Genomic DNA, 15,493 nt, shown 5'->3' with positions numbered 1-15,493 from the left:
TCAGTTTCCTCCTGGCAGCTGTGAAAAGAGTTTTTATGATTTTTATATTTTCATGTTACCATTGTCATTGGGCCCTTTGGTGGTTGTTCTTTCTTTTTTTGCTTTATTGATTAAGGTATTACATATGTGTCCTTATCTCCCCCTTACCCCCCCACCCCCCACTCATGCCCTCACCCTCCTGTTGTCTGTGTCCATTGGTTAGGCTTATATGCATGCACACAAGTCCTTTGGTTGATCTCTCCCCCTTACCCCCACCCTTCCCTACCTTCCCTCTGAGGTTTGACAGTCTAATTGATATTTCTCTGTCTCTGAATCTGTTTTTGTTCATTAGTTTATGTTGTTCATTATAATCCATAAATGAGTGAGATCTGTGATATTTATCTTTCTCTGACTGGCTTAGTTCACTTAGCATAATGCTCTCCAGTTCTATCCATGCTGTTGCAAATGGTAAGAATTCCTTCTTTTATTACCTCAGCGTAGTATTCCATTGTGTAGCTGTACCACAGTTTTTTAATCCACTCATCTGCTGATGGCCACTTAGGCTGTTTCCAAATCTTAGCTATGGTAAATTGTGCTGCTATGAACATAGAGATGCATATATCCTTTCTGATTGGTGTTTTTAGTTTCTTGAGATCTATTCCTTGAAGTGGTATCACTGGGTCAAATGGGAGCTCCATTTTTAGTTTTTTGAGGAAACTCCATACTGTTCTCCACATTGGCTGCACCAGTCTGCATTCTCACCAGCAGTGCATGAGGGTTCCTTTTTCTCTGCATCCTTGTAAGCACTTGTCATTTGTTGATTTGTTGATGATAGCTATTCTGACAGGTGTGAGATGGTACTGCATTGTCATTTTGATTTGCATCTCTTGGATGATTAGTGACTTTGAACATATTTTCATATGTCTCTTGGCCTTCCTTATGTCTTCTTTCGAAAAGTATCTATTTAGGTCCATTGCCCATTTTTTGATTGGGTTGTTTATCTTCCTTTTGTTGAGTTGTATGAGTTCCCTGTAAATGTTGGAGATTAAACCCTTATCAGTGATAACATTGGCAAATAGGTTCTCCCTTGCAGTGGGCTTTCTTATTGTTTTGTTACATCATGTAGATATTAACCTAAAGATAGAACAGCAATCCTTAGAATTGTTGCTCTATCTTTAGGTTAATATCTAAATGATGTAAAGCTTGCTTACGAATGAGGTTACACAAAGTGGGAGTGAATGATTTTGTCTGCAGGTGAAACTTTTATTGAAATAATTTACTTATTTCAAGAGCAGTGCATGTCTTCAAGTTGCTCAGTAATAATATTCAGAAGTTGTGATCAATCCAAATAAATAAAAATAAATATGGTATAGAGAACTTAGCATAATAAGACAAAGGTGAACTTTCTCAACTTTTTAAATTATTATTTTTATTTAACAACAAGAGAAGTTTTGATATGTGCATCGATGATGTTCTCTTTTAATGTCACTTTGGCTTAACTCTTGTAAGTGCTGCTTATATTTGGACAAGACAATTGAGTATTATGTATATATGTATAAAATGCATATGCAAATGTTTTCTATATACACACACACATATCCTATCTAATAAAAGGGTAATATACAAATTGACTGTACCTCCACTGCACCCACAAGCCATGCCCACCAGCCAATCAAGAGTGAGTATGCAAATTAACCCAACCAAGATGGCTGTGGCCACGGAGTGAGGAGGAGGCTTGGGTTTCCCCGGTGATGGAGGAAGCCAAGCTTTCTGCACACCCTGGCCAGCCCAGGCCTCCACTCAAGGCTACGAAGTTTTAATTATAGAAGATAAATAAATCCCAACAAAAATGGCTGCAGCCACAGAGCAAGCAGGAGGCTTCGCTTCACTCAAGGCTACAAAGTTTCAATTGTAGAAGATAAATAAATACCAGATACCAGGGCCTCCGCTTGGGTCATGGGGGTGCGTGGCCAGCCTGCAAACCACCACAGGCCCCTCGCCCAGGCCGCCCCACGCCCCAAGAGAACCCTCACCCTGATCCGGGATACCCTTCAGAGCAAACTAGCTGGCCCCCCACCCATGCACCAGCCTCTATCCTATCTAATAAAAGAGTAATATGCAAATTGACCATTACTCCAACACACAAGATGGCTTCCCCCATGTGATCAAAGATGGCTGCCCCCATGTGGACACAAGATTGCCACCACAAGATGGCCAGCAGGGGAGGGCAGTTGGGAGGGACCAGGCCTGCAAGGGAAGGCAGTTGGGGGGGATCAAGCCTGAAGGGGAGGGAAATTAGGGGTGACCAGGCCGGCAGAGGAGGGAAGTTGGGGGCAACCAGGCCTGCAGGGAAGGGCGGTTGGGGGGGACCAGGCCTGTAGGGGAGGGCAGTTAGGGGCAAACAGGCTGGCAGGGGAGCAGTTAGGCATCAATCAGGCTGGCAGGAGAGTGGTTAGGGGGTGATCAGGCTGGCAGGCAGAAGTGGTTAGGGGCAATCAGGAAGGCAGGCAGGCGAGCAGTTGGGAGCCAGCAGTCCTGGATTGTGAGAGGGATGTCCGACTGCCTTTTTAGGATCGGGCGTAAATGGGCAGTCAGATATCCCTCGAGGGGTCCCAGATTGGAGAGGGTGTAGGCTGGGCTGAGGGACACCCCCCTCCTCCGTGCATGAATTTCGTGCACCAGGCCTCTAGTATGTACCTAAGTATGCACACAGAGAGAACAACAGTGAGCACAGGTCTTGAACAGCATTTCTTGAAACATTGGGCCGTTAGCCTACAAATATGTTGCCGGAGAAATTAATAGGCCAGATTTCCCAGAGATAAGCGGGAGTGGGGTTCTTGGGGGTACTGCTGAAATAGGCATTTTCAGAAGCCCCCACAGGAGAATGAGATGTGGTAAAAGGCTTTATTTGTGTGGAGTTACATTCCTCAGGTTCCAAAGTACCATGTCCCATAATCCAGTCCTCAGAATGTGAAGCTGGGGTCCCACTAGAGGCAAAAGCAAGACCAGTGTCCAGAGCTTTTGTTCCATGTTGCATCTAGGTCCAGTCAAGCATTCAAGCTAATTAAAAGTCTGTTAGTCTGTGAATCCACATGGCTGTGAGCCATATGGGCACAGAAGAATGTGCCCCTGCAGCAGGGGTCCCAAGGGGGCCAGAGGGCCAAAGGCCAAGAGAGGCAAAAAAGGAGGAACTCCCTTTGTTCAGAAGTTTAAATATGCAGGTTTCTCACCATTGCAGTGGCCCTGCCTATTTTGACCACTGACTGGCTCCCAGGTGTTACTGACAGACAGGTAGGCACATTCCCACATTACTCAGACCTCACTGGACAGGTGTCTAAACTGCCTTTGTCCTGCTCCTTCCCCCATTGATCAGCAAAAATCAAACTAGGAGAGTGTTAAATTACCAAAGCTTTATAAATGGCATGCCTATATTATCTAATCTTCCCTTTACTCCTTTCCTGTTAAATAATAACCAGATTACTATAATTGTATCAAAGGTAAAACTTATTAGGGAGTATAAATTATTTGTTACTGGGAAAAATCTCTGGTAAACATAGAAATATATCTCACATGATTAAAATTAAGCTTCCCTATAGTTGGTATTTGTGCAGGAAGATATGGTTGTCCAACATTGAGAGATCGCACATAAAAGTTGGCAGGCAACTTTGCTTTTATTCAATTCAGAAACCATGAAATCTTTGTCTCCAGAGTGTAATGACAAGGCCACACCACTCACATTTATATTAGCAGATCACAAAATCCAGCTCATGCTACATTAGGCCACTTCAATGGAGCCCTCAGACTCCTCTTTTAAGTTCAAGACTAAGGCTCTTATGCAAGGAAAGTTCTATGAGGGGTCTTAATTGTGTCTTTCAGACATGCACACTTTTGATTTTTGCAATCATGTATATCCAAGGATTTGGAGGAGCAATGTAAGGGCATTCAGAACATTATAATTGTCAAAAATACATGAAGATATTATAACGGTTTTCTTCTATTATTTTTTTCAAGATCAGTAAAGCTTCATTAACTATTATTTATTCAATGCATACTGTGTCAGGCACAGTATTAGAGGTTTAGGAAGCATTATCTTCTTTAATTGCTACCACCCTGTAAAATAAACACAATTATCACTTCACAGTTATATCATTTAATTCCTACCACTCTGTAAAATAAACACAATTATCTAGCTCTCATAGATGAGAAAAGTGAAATTAAATATAAGAACTAATTTTAAATGCTCTGTGCAAAGTCATGCAGTTTTGTGAAACCAAGATTAAAATCCAGATTTGCCTACTTCCAAAGTACATATTCTGTTAAAGAAACTATAGCAAGTTTGTTAACTTTGCAATTTGAGATAATTTTAGACTTCAAAAGTGGCAAAAAGAGTTCAAGAAGTTTTGTATATCCCTTTGCCAGCTTCTAATATAACTACCTCACATAAATTTAGATCAGTTATTACAACTAGAAAATTAATATCCACACAATACTGCTTATTAACCTAGAAACCTTATTCAAATGTCGCCCATTTTCTCACTAATATCTTTTTTTCTGGTTCACATTCCAATTCAGAATCCCACCTTGTGCTTGGTGTTATGTCTCCTTATTCTCCTCCAGTATGTGACAATTCCTCAGTCTTTGTCTTTCAATATTTTGACATTTTTAAAGATTACTGATCATTTTTTCGGTAGAATGTCCTGGATTTGTCTGATGTTTTCTCATGGTTAAGGTTATGCATTTTGGGCAAGAACACTCCAGAAGCGACATGTCCTTTACAGAGCATCCTATTAGGGGGTACATGATATCAATATTATGCATTGCAAAGTAGAAATTTACTTTTCCATATTATCTTTGTCTTGTAATTTTTGTGTGATAATATTAAACTATAATCTACCATCACAGATTTCACAGGTAAGAAAGATTAAACAGTTGAAAATATGCAATATATCATTTAACAGTAATCACATTGGATTTCAAGTAACCATGGTTAATTAGAAGATACTTTAAATCCTTACTACTAAGGCTGTGTGTGCAGAGGAATGCTAGTAATGTTTAATAATTAGCTTTCTTGGAAAGAAAGAGCCCTTGTTTTTTTCTTTTGCTGATTCCGTGATGTAAATACTCCCATCACAGCCCATTTTGAGCTATTAGCATTATTTCACTGAACTCAGAACTGGGAAGAGATGCACACAAAATCAACTTTCAGGAGCTGGCACAAGTAGGCTCCAGCATACCACTGGAATAAAGTCTATACTAATAAAAGAGAAAGATGCTAATTGACTGTACCTCTGCTACACCCACCAGCCAATCAGGAGTGATATGCAAATTAACCCAACAAAGATGGTAGGTAAATTTGCATATGTAGGCCGGTTGGGCAGCAACTGACGCTGCCTGCACGGTCCCGGCAGCGATCAGGGACTGGGCAGGCCGGGCGGGCAGCACCAGACACCACCTGCGGGGTCTGGCCCATGATTGGGGACCTGGGCAGGCGGGGTGGCCAGCATCTCCATGATCACTGTCCCCGGGCCGCCTGCGGACACCGGTGGATCAGGCCCAGGTTGAACATTTTAATGAAAATGGGATGCCTGTGCCCGCCCCACTGCACCCGGTCCCTGGCGAGAAGAGGGCAGTGGGCAGTTAGGAGGCACCGGGGCTTAGAAGAGACTGGGAGCAACCTGCAGGCATGCTACCAGGAAGAGGTGCTGAACCATGAGGATGCCGAGGACTGGCTGATGGAGGCACGCAAAGGTGCAGACGAGGTGGGCCGGCGCTGAGCTCGAAAAGCGCATCGACAGCCTGATGGACAAAATCGCCTTTCTGAAAATGGTGCACGAAGAGGAGATCGCCGAGCTGCAGGCGCAGATCCAGTACGCTCAGATCTCCGTGGAGATGGACATTTTCTCCAAGTCCGACCTCTCCGCTGCGATTAAGGACATCCGCACCCAGTACGAGAAGCTGGCTGCCAAGAACATGCAGAATGCTGAAGAATAGTACAAGAGCTGCTTCATGGTGCTGACCGAGAGCAATGTCAAGAACACCTACGTGGGGCGCGCCACCAAGGACGAGGTGTCCGAGAGCTGCTGCCTGCTCAAGGCCAAGACCCTGGAGATGGAAGCAAGCCGGGGCATGAAGCTGGAAAGAAGCTGCAAGAGCTGGAGGATAAGCAGAACTCCGATGTTAGTGCTATGCAGGACACAATCAACAAATTAGAAAATGAGTTGAGAAGTACAAAGAGTGAAATGGCATGATATTTAAAAGAATACCAGGACCTCCTCAATGTGGCTTTGGACATTGACAGTGCAGCTTACAGGAAACTCTTGGAAGGTGAGGAGACCCAGCTCAGTTTCACCAGTGTGGGAAGCATAGCCAGCAGCTACTCCCAGAGTTCCCAGGTCTTTGGTCGATCTGCCTACGGTGGTTTACAGACCAGCTCCTACTTGATGTCCGCTCACTCCTTCCCTTCTTAATACACCAGCCACGTCCAGGAGGAGCAGATCGAGGTGGAGGAGACCATTGAGGCTGCAAAAGCCGAGGAAGCTAAGGATGAACCCCCCTCTGAAGGAGAAGCTGAAGAGGAGGAGAAGGAGAAGGAAGTGGTGGGGAAGAGGAAGGAGAGGAAGAGGAAGAAGGTGCTAAGGAAGAATTTGAGGATGCAAAGGAGGAAGAAGAAGGAGGTGAAGGTGAAGGAGAAGATGCCCAAGAAGCTGAGGACGAGAAGAAAGATGAAGGTGCTGGGAGGAGCAAGCAACCAAGAAGAAAGATTGAGCCCCCCTTTCCTTAATTATTTCAGGAATAATCCTCCTGAAACCAGGTCAACCCCATCACCAACCAAGCAATTGAGTTCCTGATACTATATGAATTAAGAAGTCAATATATATAACATTCTGAGGTGACTCAGGTTGGACATTAAATGTTGTGCTATGACTTTTCTCCTTATGCAGAGTATCTGTTTGCTTGCAGAGTGGCTTCCTGGATTGCTGCCAGCCTGTGCATGGTCCATGCTTATGAGTTCAGGATCTATGACAGTGGTCTGCAAACTCATTAGTCAACAGAGCGGCAAACCGTGGCTCGGGAGCCACATGTGGCTCGAGAGCCACAGTTTGCATACCACTGATCTGTGACAATGTGAATAAGTTGTTTACAATAAAAACACATGAATACATGAATTCACTAATGTTAATGTTAAACTTCATGGAAAAAATAGTCCTTTGAATCTTTGGTGGTTAGAAATTAAAGACCTCAAATCATGTGCAATAAACAGTAAATAAAGTTACACTGAAAGACAAAAAAAAAAAAAAATACATTAGGGGCCAGGAAACATTCAAAGAAATGGGGAACCATTCCCAAATCAGGAAGGGAAGTCACAGGGTGTATATTATTGCTATGAATACAGTATTTCCTACTACTTACAACATATACAATGTAATGTATTAGATGCCTTCCTATCGTATGAAGTACATATTCTCATAGATTAATATTGGTAGATATGTTATAGTTATGGTGGTATGTCATATCCTATCTATATTAATAAAAGGGTAATATGCTAATTAGACCATGAGACCTTCCAGACTTCCTTCTGGACAAAGCCAAGGTGGTGGGGCCGAGGCAGAGGCGGTTAGGGGTAATCAGGCCAGGAGGGGAGGGCAGTTGGGGTGATCAGGCTGGCGGGGCGGGGGGGCAGTGGGGGTAAGCAGGCTGGCAGAGGGGACCAGTTGGGGGTGAGCAGGCTGGCAGGGGGGTGCAGTTGGGGGCAAGCATGCCAGCAGGCAGAGTGGTTAGGGGTGATCAAACAGGCAGGCAGGTGAGCGGTTAGGAGCCAGCAGTCCTGGATTGCGAGGGGGTTGTCCAACTGCTGGTTTAGGTCCCATCCCACAGGGGTCCCAGACTGGAGAGGATGCAGGCCAGGCTGAGGGACAGCTCCCCCCACACACACCCCGGCCAGGCCACTAGTATATTTATATAAGGCATTTTCTTAAGTCTAAGCTGCAATTAACAAGGGACACACACATAAAAGCAAGATAAAATTTAAAATATTCAAAAATAGAATTACCATAAAAGACAAACTGTAATTCTTAAAAGTCATAATTAAAAATTAAGGTGAAATAATATAAATAATAATAATAACAATAATAATAATATCTGTTGTCTTTGCCTCAAGTCTTTAAATGGTGAAGTTAGTTGACTCAAAATCTTTAAAAAATGTCATTTTAAGTTGTCCATGTCTAAGTATTACTAAAAGTAACTTCAAAACATAGGATGAAATAGTGCTTGAAAAGAGGCAAAAAAAACCAACCCACAAAAACACTTTCTGCCTTACCTCAATTAATTTTGGTGGCACAATATTTTCTTTTTTTAATTGAATATATTGGGATGATGCTGGTTAAAAAATTATACAGGTTTCAGGTGCACAATTCTACAACTCATCTTCTGTACACTGTATTTTGTGTCCACCACCCTAAGTCAAGTAAGTCTCTATCCATCACCATTTATCCCCTCTTTACCCTCCACATACCCCACCTTCCTTCCCCCAGCAGTCACCATACTGTTGTCTGGGTCCATGAGATTTTTCTCTTTTTTTCTTTTTTGCTCAATCCCACCACCCCTCCATCTCAACCCTTCCCCCAACCTCCAAAAGCTGTCAGCTTGCTCTCTATCTGTGAGTCTGTCTTGATTTTGCTTGTTAGTTCATTTTGTTTATTAGATTCCACACATGAGAGAAATCATATGATTCTAGTCTTTCTCTGATTGGCTTATTTCACTTAGCATAATGCTCTCCAGTTACATTCATGCTGTTGCAAAAGATAAGATTTCCTTCTTTTTTTGTTTTACAACCCAATAGTATTTCATTGTGTAAATGTATCCACTCATCTACTGAGGGATAGATACTTGGGCTGCTTCCAAATATTAACTATTGTAAATAATGCTGCAATGAACAAAGAGGTGCATGTATTCTTTCAAATTAGTGTTACAGGTTTCTTCAGATAAATTCCCTGAAGTAGAAAGCTCGGTCATAAGGCAGTTCAATTTTTAATTTTTTACATAACCGCATACTATTTTCCACAGTGGCTGCACCAATCTGCATTCCCACCAACAGTGCACAACAGTTCCCTTTTCTCTATGTCCTCACCAACACTGTTTGTTGTTTTATTGATAATAGCCTTTCTGACAGGTGTGAGATGATATCTCATTGAGGTTTTAATTTGCATCTCTCTGATGATTAGTGATGTTGGGTATCTTTTCATGTCTATTGGCCATCCATATATCCTCTTTGAAGAAGTGTCTATTCAGGTCCTTTGCCCATTTTTTAAATTGGATTGTTGCTGCTTTTTATGTTGAGTTGTATATGTTATTTATAAAGTTTATATATTAATGCCTTATCAGATGTATCATTGGCAAATACGTTCTTCCATTCAGTTGGTTGTCTTTTCATTTTGTCCATGGCTTTTTTTGCTGGGCAAAAGTTTTTAGTTTGATGTAGTCTCACTTGTTTATTCTTTCTTTTGTTTTCCTTGCCCAGGGAGATATATCAGAAAAAATATTAAGAATGTCTGAGATTTTCCTATGTTTTCTCACAGATATTTATAGTTTTAATTCTTATATTTAAGTCTTTAATCCATTATGAGTTTATTCTTGTGCATGGTATAAGGGATGGTTTAGTTACTTTTCTTTCTCCCTCCCTCCCTCCCTCTCTTTCTCCCTTTCTTTCTTTCTTTCTTTCTTTCTTTCTTTCTTTCTTTCTTTCTTTCTTTCTTTCTTTCTTTCTTTCTCTCTCTCTCTCTTTCTTTCCCTTCCTTCCTTCCTTCCTTCCTTCCTTCCTTCCTTCCTTCCTTCCTTCCTTCCTTCCTTCCTTCCTCCCTCCCTCCCTCCCTCCCTCCCTCCCTCTCTTTCTCCCTTTCTTTCCCTTTCTTTCTTTCTTTCTTTCTTTCTTTCTTTCTTTCTTTCTTTCTTTCTTTCTTTCTCTCTCTCTCTCTTTCTTTTCCTTCCTTCCTTCCTTCCTTCCTTCCTTCCTTCCTTCCTTCCTTCCTCCCTCCCTCCCTCCCTCCCTCCCTCTCTTTCTCCCTTTCTTTCCCTTTCTTTCTTTCTTTCTTTCTTTCTTTCTTTCTTTCTTTCTTTCTTTCTTTCTTTCTTTCTTTCTTTTTTTCTTTCCCTCCCTCCCTCCCTCCCTCCCCCCTCCCTCCCTCCCTCCCTCCCTCCCTTCTTCCTTCCTTCCTTCCTTCCTTCCTTCCTTCCTTCCTTCCTTCCTTCCTTCCTTCCTTCCTTCCTTCCTTCGCATGTATCTGTCCAATTTTCTCAACACCATTTATTGAATAGAATATCTTTACCCCAATGTATGTTCTAGCTTCCTTTGTTAACTATTAATTGACTATAAAAGTGTGGGTTTATTTCTGGGCTCTCTATTCTGTTCCATTAATCTATATGTTTGCTATTATGCCAGCAGCTTTTTTTTTTTTTTTACCATGGCTTTGTAATATTGTTTCATATCAGGTAGTGTGATTCCTCCAACTTTGCTCTTCTTTCTCAAGATCGCTATGGTTATTTGAGGTCTTTTGTGGTTCCATACAAATTCTTTGAATACTTGTTCTAGTTCTGCATTAAGTATATAGATTACTTTGGTTAGTGTGGACATTTCAATGATGTTAATTCTTCATATCCATGAACACAACACATTATATGCTTCTACTTATTTGTATCTTCTTCAATTTCTTTCTTTAGTGTTTTATAATTTTCTCACTACAGGTCTTTTAAGTCCTTGGCTAAAATTTTTTAAAAATATATTTTATTGATTTCAGAGAGGAAGGTAGAGGGAGAGAGAGATAGAAACATCAATGATGAGAGATTGGCTGCCTCCTGCATGCCCCACACTGGAGATCAAGCCCACAACCCTGGCATATACCCTGACTGGGAATCAAACCATGACCTCTTGGTTCATGGGTCGATGCTCAACTCCAGAACCACGTTGGCTGGGTAGTCCTTGGTTAAATTTATTCCAAGGTATTTTATTCTTTTTGAAGCAATTGTGAATGTGATTGTTTTCTTTTTAGTTTCCCTTTCTGATAATTCATTATTGGTGTTTACAAATGCAACTGATTTCAGGATATTTTATATCTTGCTACTTTACTGAATTCACTTATCAGTTCTAGTAATTTTTTGGTGGAATCTTTAGGGTTCTTTCTATATAGTATCATGTAATCTACAAATAATGATAGTTTTACTTCCTTTCCAATTTGGATGCCTTTTATTTCTTCTTCTTGTCTGATTGCTGTGGATAGGACTTCCAGTACTATGTTGAGTAAGAGTGGTGAAAGCAGACATCCCTGCCTTGTTCCTGATCTTAAGGGAAATGCTTGAAATTTTTTGCCCACCCTATCTAATAAAAGAGTAATATGCAAATTAACCATCACTCCGCTACACCAACAAGCCATGCCCACAAGCCAGGCCCACCAGCCAATCAGGAGCGAATATGCAAATAAACCCAACCAAGATGGCTACGGCCACAGAAAGCAGGAGGGAGGCATGGGTTTCCCTGGCAATGGAGGAAGCCAAGCTTTCTGCCTGCCCTTTCTGGCCTAGGCCTCCACTCAAGGCTACAAAGTTTCAATTATAGAAGATACATAAATCCAAACAGAAATGGTGGCAGCCACGGAGCTGGAAAGAGCAGGAGGCTAGGGTTGCCCACAGCAATGGAGGAAGCCAAGCTTCTGCAGCCCTGGCCGTCCCAGGCCTCTGCTTAAGGCTACAAAGTTTCAATTATAGAAGATACATAAATCCCAACAGAAATGGCTGCCACCACGGAGCAAGCAGAAGGCTTGGCTCCACTCCAGGCTACAAAGTTTCAATTGTAGAAGATAAATAAACCCCAGATACCAGGGCCTCCACTTGGGTTGCCAGGGGGCGTGGCCAGCCTGCAAACCACCACAGGCCCCTCGCCCAGGCCGCCCCACGCCCGAAGGGAACCCCCACCCTGATCCGGGACACCCTTCAGGGCAAACCAGCTGGCCCCCACCCGTGCACCAGGCCTCTATCCTATCTAATAAAAGAGTAATATGCAGATTGACCATCACTCCAACACACAAGATGGCTGCCCCCATGTGGTCAAAGATCCTGCCCCCATTTGGACACAAGATGGCCACCACAAGATGGCCAGCAGGGGAGGGCAGTTGAGAGGGACCAGGTCTCTAAGGGAGGGCAGTTCTGGCGATTAGGCTAGCAGGGGAGGGCAGTTAGGGGTGACCAAGCTGGCAGAGGAGGGAAGTTGGGAGTGACGAGGCCTGCAGGGAAAGGCAGTTGGGAGGGACCCAGGCCTGCAGGCGAGAGGAGTTGGGGGGGACCAGGCCTGCAGGGCGGGCAGTTGGGGGGGACCAGGCCTACAGGGGAAGGCAGTTAGGGGCAAACAGGCTGGCAGGGGAGCAGTTAGGCATCAATCAGGCTGGCAGGGGAGTGGTTAGGGGGTGATCAGGCTGGCGGGCAGAAGCGGTTAGGGGCAATCAGGAAGGCAGGCAGGCGAACAGTTGGGAGCCAGCAGTCCTGGATTGTGAGAGGGATGTCCGACTGCCCGTTTAGGCCCAATCCTGGTGGGGTCCCAGATTGGAAAGGGTGCAGGCTTGGCTGAGGGACACACCCCTCCCCCCCGTGCACGAATTTCGTGCACCGGGCCTCTAGTTAAGTATAATGTTGGCTGTGAGTTTGTTATATACGACCTCTATTATGTTGAGATATGTTCCCTCTATTCCCACTTTGCTGAGAGCTTTTATCATATATGGGTGCTGGATTGATTTTTATCCTCATCTGAAGATATGTGGATATGTTTATTGATTTTAGAAAGAGAGGAAGTGAGAGAAAGATAGATGATGATAGATAAATAGATAGATAATAGATAGATAGATAGATAGATAGATAGATAGATAGATAGATAGATAGTTCCATGTGAGAGAGAAACATTGTTCGGTTGCCTCCTTACAAGCCCCAACTGGGAATCGAACTGGTAACCTGGGTATGTGCTCTCTCACTGGGAATTGAACTTTTTGGAGTACAGGACAAGACTCCAATCAAATGAGTCACCCAGCCAAGGCTGGTATTGGATTTTATCAAATGCTTTTTCTGTGCCTGTTGATATGATCATGAGGTTCCTGCATTTTGTTTATGTGGTGAATCACATTTATTGATTTGTGGATATTGTACCAACTTTGCATCCCCAAAATCCTACTTGATCATGATGTATGATCTTTTTAATATTTTCCTGGATCTGGTTTGATAATATTTTGTTGAAAATTTTAGCATCCATGTTCATCAGGGATATTGGCCTATAATTTTCTTTCTTTGTAGTATTTGTATCTGGTTCTGAAATTAGAATAATGCTTGCCTTTGTAAAATGAGCTTGGGAGTCTTCCCTGCTCTTTAATTCTTTTAGAATAGTTTGAGAAGAATAGATGTTATATCTTCTTTGAATGTTTGGTAAAATTTACCTGTGAAGCCACCAATCCAGGATTTTGTTTGCTGGAAGTTAGTTTTTTGTTTGTTTGTTTTATTTTTATTACTGCTTTAATTTTACTGGTGTAATCTGTCTGTCCAGAGTCTCTGATTCTTCCTGATTCAGGTTTGAAAATGTTTCTAGGAACTTACACATTTTTTCAAGATTGCCAAATTTGTTGGCATATACTTATTCATAATACCTTCATATAATCTTTTGTTTTTCTTTAATATCAGATATTACTCCTCTTTCATTTATGGTTTTATTTATTTGGATAATTTCTGTTTGTTTGTTTTTTCTTGATGAGTCTGAAATCTTGGTTACATTTTCAAAGAACCATCTCTTGGATTCATTGGAGGAGCCAAGTGACGATGCAGCTGTGTATTGTTTTTTTAGACTATTTTGTTTTTTTAGACTATTTTGTTTATTTCTGCTCTGATTTTATTATTTCCTTTATTCTATTCACTTTGGGTTTTGTTTGTTGTTCTTTTTCAAGTTCCTTTAAGTGTACAGACAGATTACTTATTTGAAATTTTTCTTATTTCTTTTTTTTCTAATATGAAATATTTATTTATTTTATTTATTTTTTCTTTTTTTCTTTATTGATTAAGGTATTATATATGAGCCCTTATTCCCCCATTGCCCCCCACCTCCCACTCATACCCTCAACCCCCTGGTGTCTGTGTCCATTGGTTAGGCTTATATGCATGCAAACAAGTCCTTTGATTGATCTCTCCCCGTTACCCCCACCCTCCCCTACCTTCCCTCTGAGGTTTGATGGTCTGATCGATGCTTCTGTCTTTGGATCTGTTTTTGTTCATCAGTCTATGTTGTTCATTATATTCTACAAATAAGTGAGATCATGTGATATTTATCTTTCTCTAACTGGCTAATTTCACTTAGCATAATGCTCTCCAGTTCTATCCATGCTGTTGCAAATGGTAAGAATTCCTTTCCTTCTTTTTACTGCAGCATACTGTTCCATTGTGTAGATGTACCACAGTTTTTTAATTCACTCATCTGCTGATGGGCACTTAGGCTGATTCCAAATCTTAGCTATGCTGAATTGTGCCGCTATGAACATAGGGGTGCACATGTTGTTTCTGATTGGTATTTCTAGTTTCTTGGGATATATTCCTAGAAGTGGGATCACTGGGTCAAATGGGAGTTCCATTGCTATGAATTTCTCTCTTAGGAGTGCTTTTACTTTACTTTTACTTTACTTTTGGCTTGTTGTATTCTCATTTTCACTTGTTTCAAGGTATCTTTTTATTTTTTCTTGATCTTTTTGGTAGCCCATTCATTGTTTAGTAACATGATATTTAGCCTCCATGTCTTTTTGTGTTTTTCTGTTCTTGTTATTGATCTTCAGTTTTATACCATTATAGTCAGAGAAGATGCTTGATATGATTTTAATCTTCTTAAATTTATTTAGACTTGTTTTGTATCCTAACATGTGATCTATCTTAGAAAACGTTCCATGTGCACTTGAGAATAATGTATATTCTGCTGCTATGAGGTGAAATGCTATGAAACTATCAATTAAATTTATCTGCTCTAGTTTATCACTTAAGGCCACTGGTTGTTGTTGTTTTTTGTTGTTGATTCTCTGTCTGGAAGATCTATCCATTGATGTCAGTGGGATGTTAGGATCCCCTATTATGACTGTATTTCTGTTAATCTCTGCCTTTATGTTTATCAAGATTTTCTTTACATATTTAGGTGGTCCTATGTTGGGTGCATAAATGTTTACAAGGGTTATACCCTCTAGTTGGGTTGCTTCATTTATTATTATGTAGTGTCCTTCTTTGTCTCTTAATATAGCCTTTGTTTTAAAGTCTATTTTGTCAGATATAAGCATTGCTACCCCATCTTTTATTTTCCTTTCCATTTGCATGGCATACCCTTCTCCATCCATTTGCTTTTAGTCTGTATGTATCTTTGATTCTGAGGTGGGTCTCTAGTAGACAGCATATGAGTCTTGTTTTCTTATCCATTCAGCTACCCTATGTCTTTGGAGCATTTAAGTGATTATTGATAGGTATG

At 41.6% G+C, this 15,493-nt stretch overlaps 1 pseudogene across 1 annotated transcript; it reads left to right on the top strand.

Moving 5' to 3' along the window:
* Positions 1-5,555: 5,555 nt before the first annotated feature.
* Positions 5,556-6,744, top strand: LOC308236346 (neurofilament light polypeptide-like; annotated as a pseudogene). Its single transcript has one exon. The product of its transcript is annotated as a neurofilament light polypeptide-like (transcript).
* Positions 6,745-15,493: the final 8,749 nt, after the last annotated feature.

Source organism: Plecotus auritus, assembly GCF_963455305.1.
Source record: "Plecotus auritus genome assembly, chromosome: 1".
Lineage (NCBI taxonomy): Eukaryota > Metazoa > Chordata > Mammalia > Chiroptera > Vespertilionidae > Plecotus > Plecotus auritus.
The sequence above is the reverse complement of the archived record's forward strand: the minus strand, read 5'-3'. Positions and strand labels throughout refer to the sequence as shown.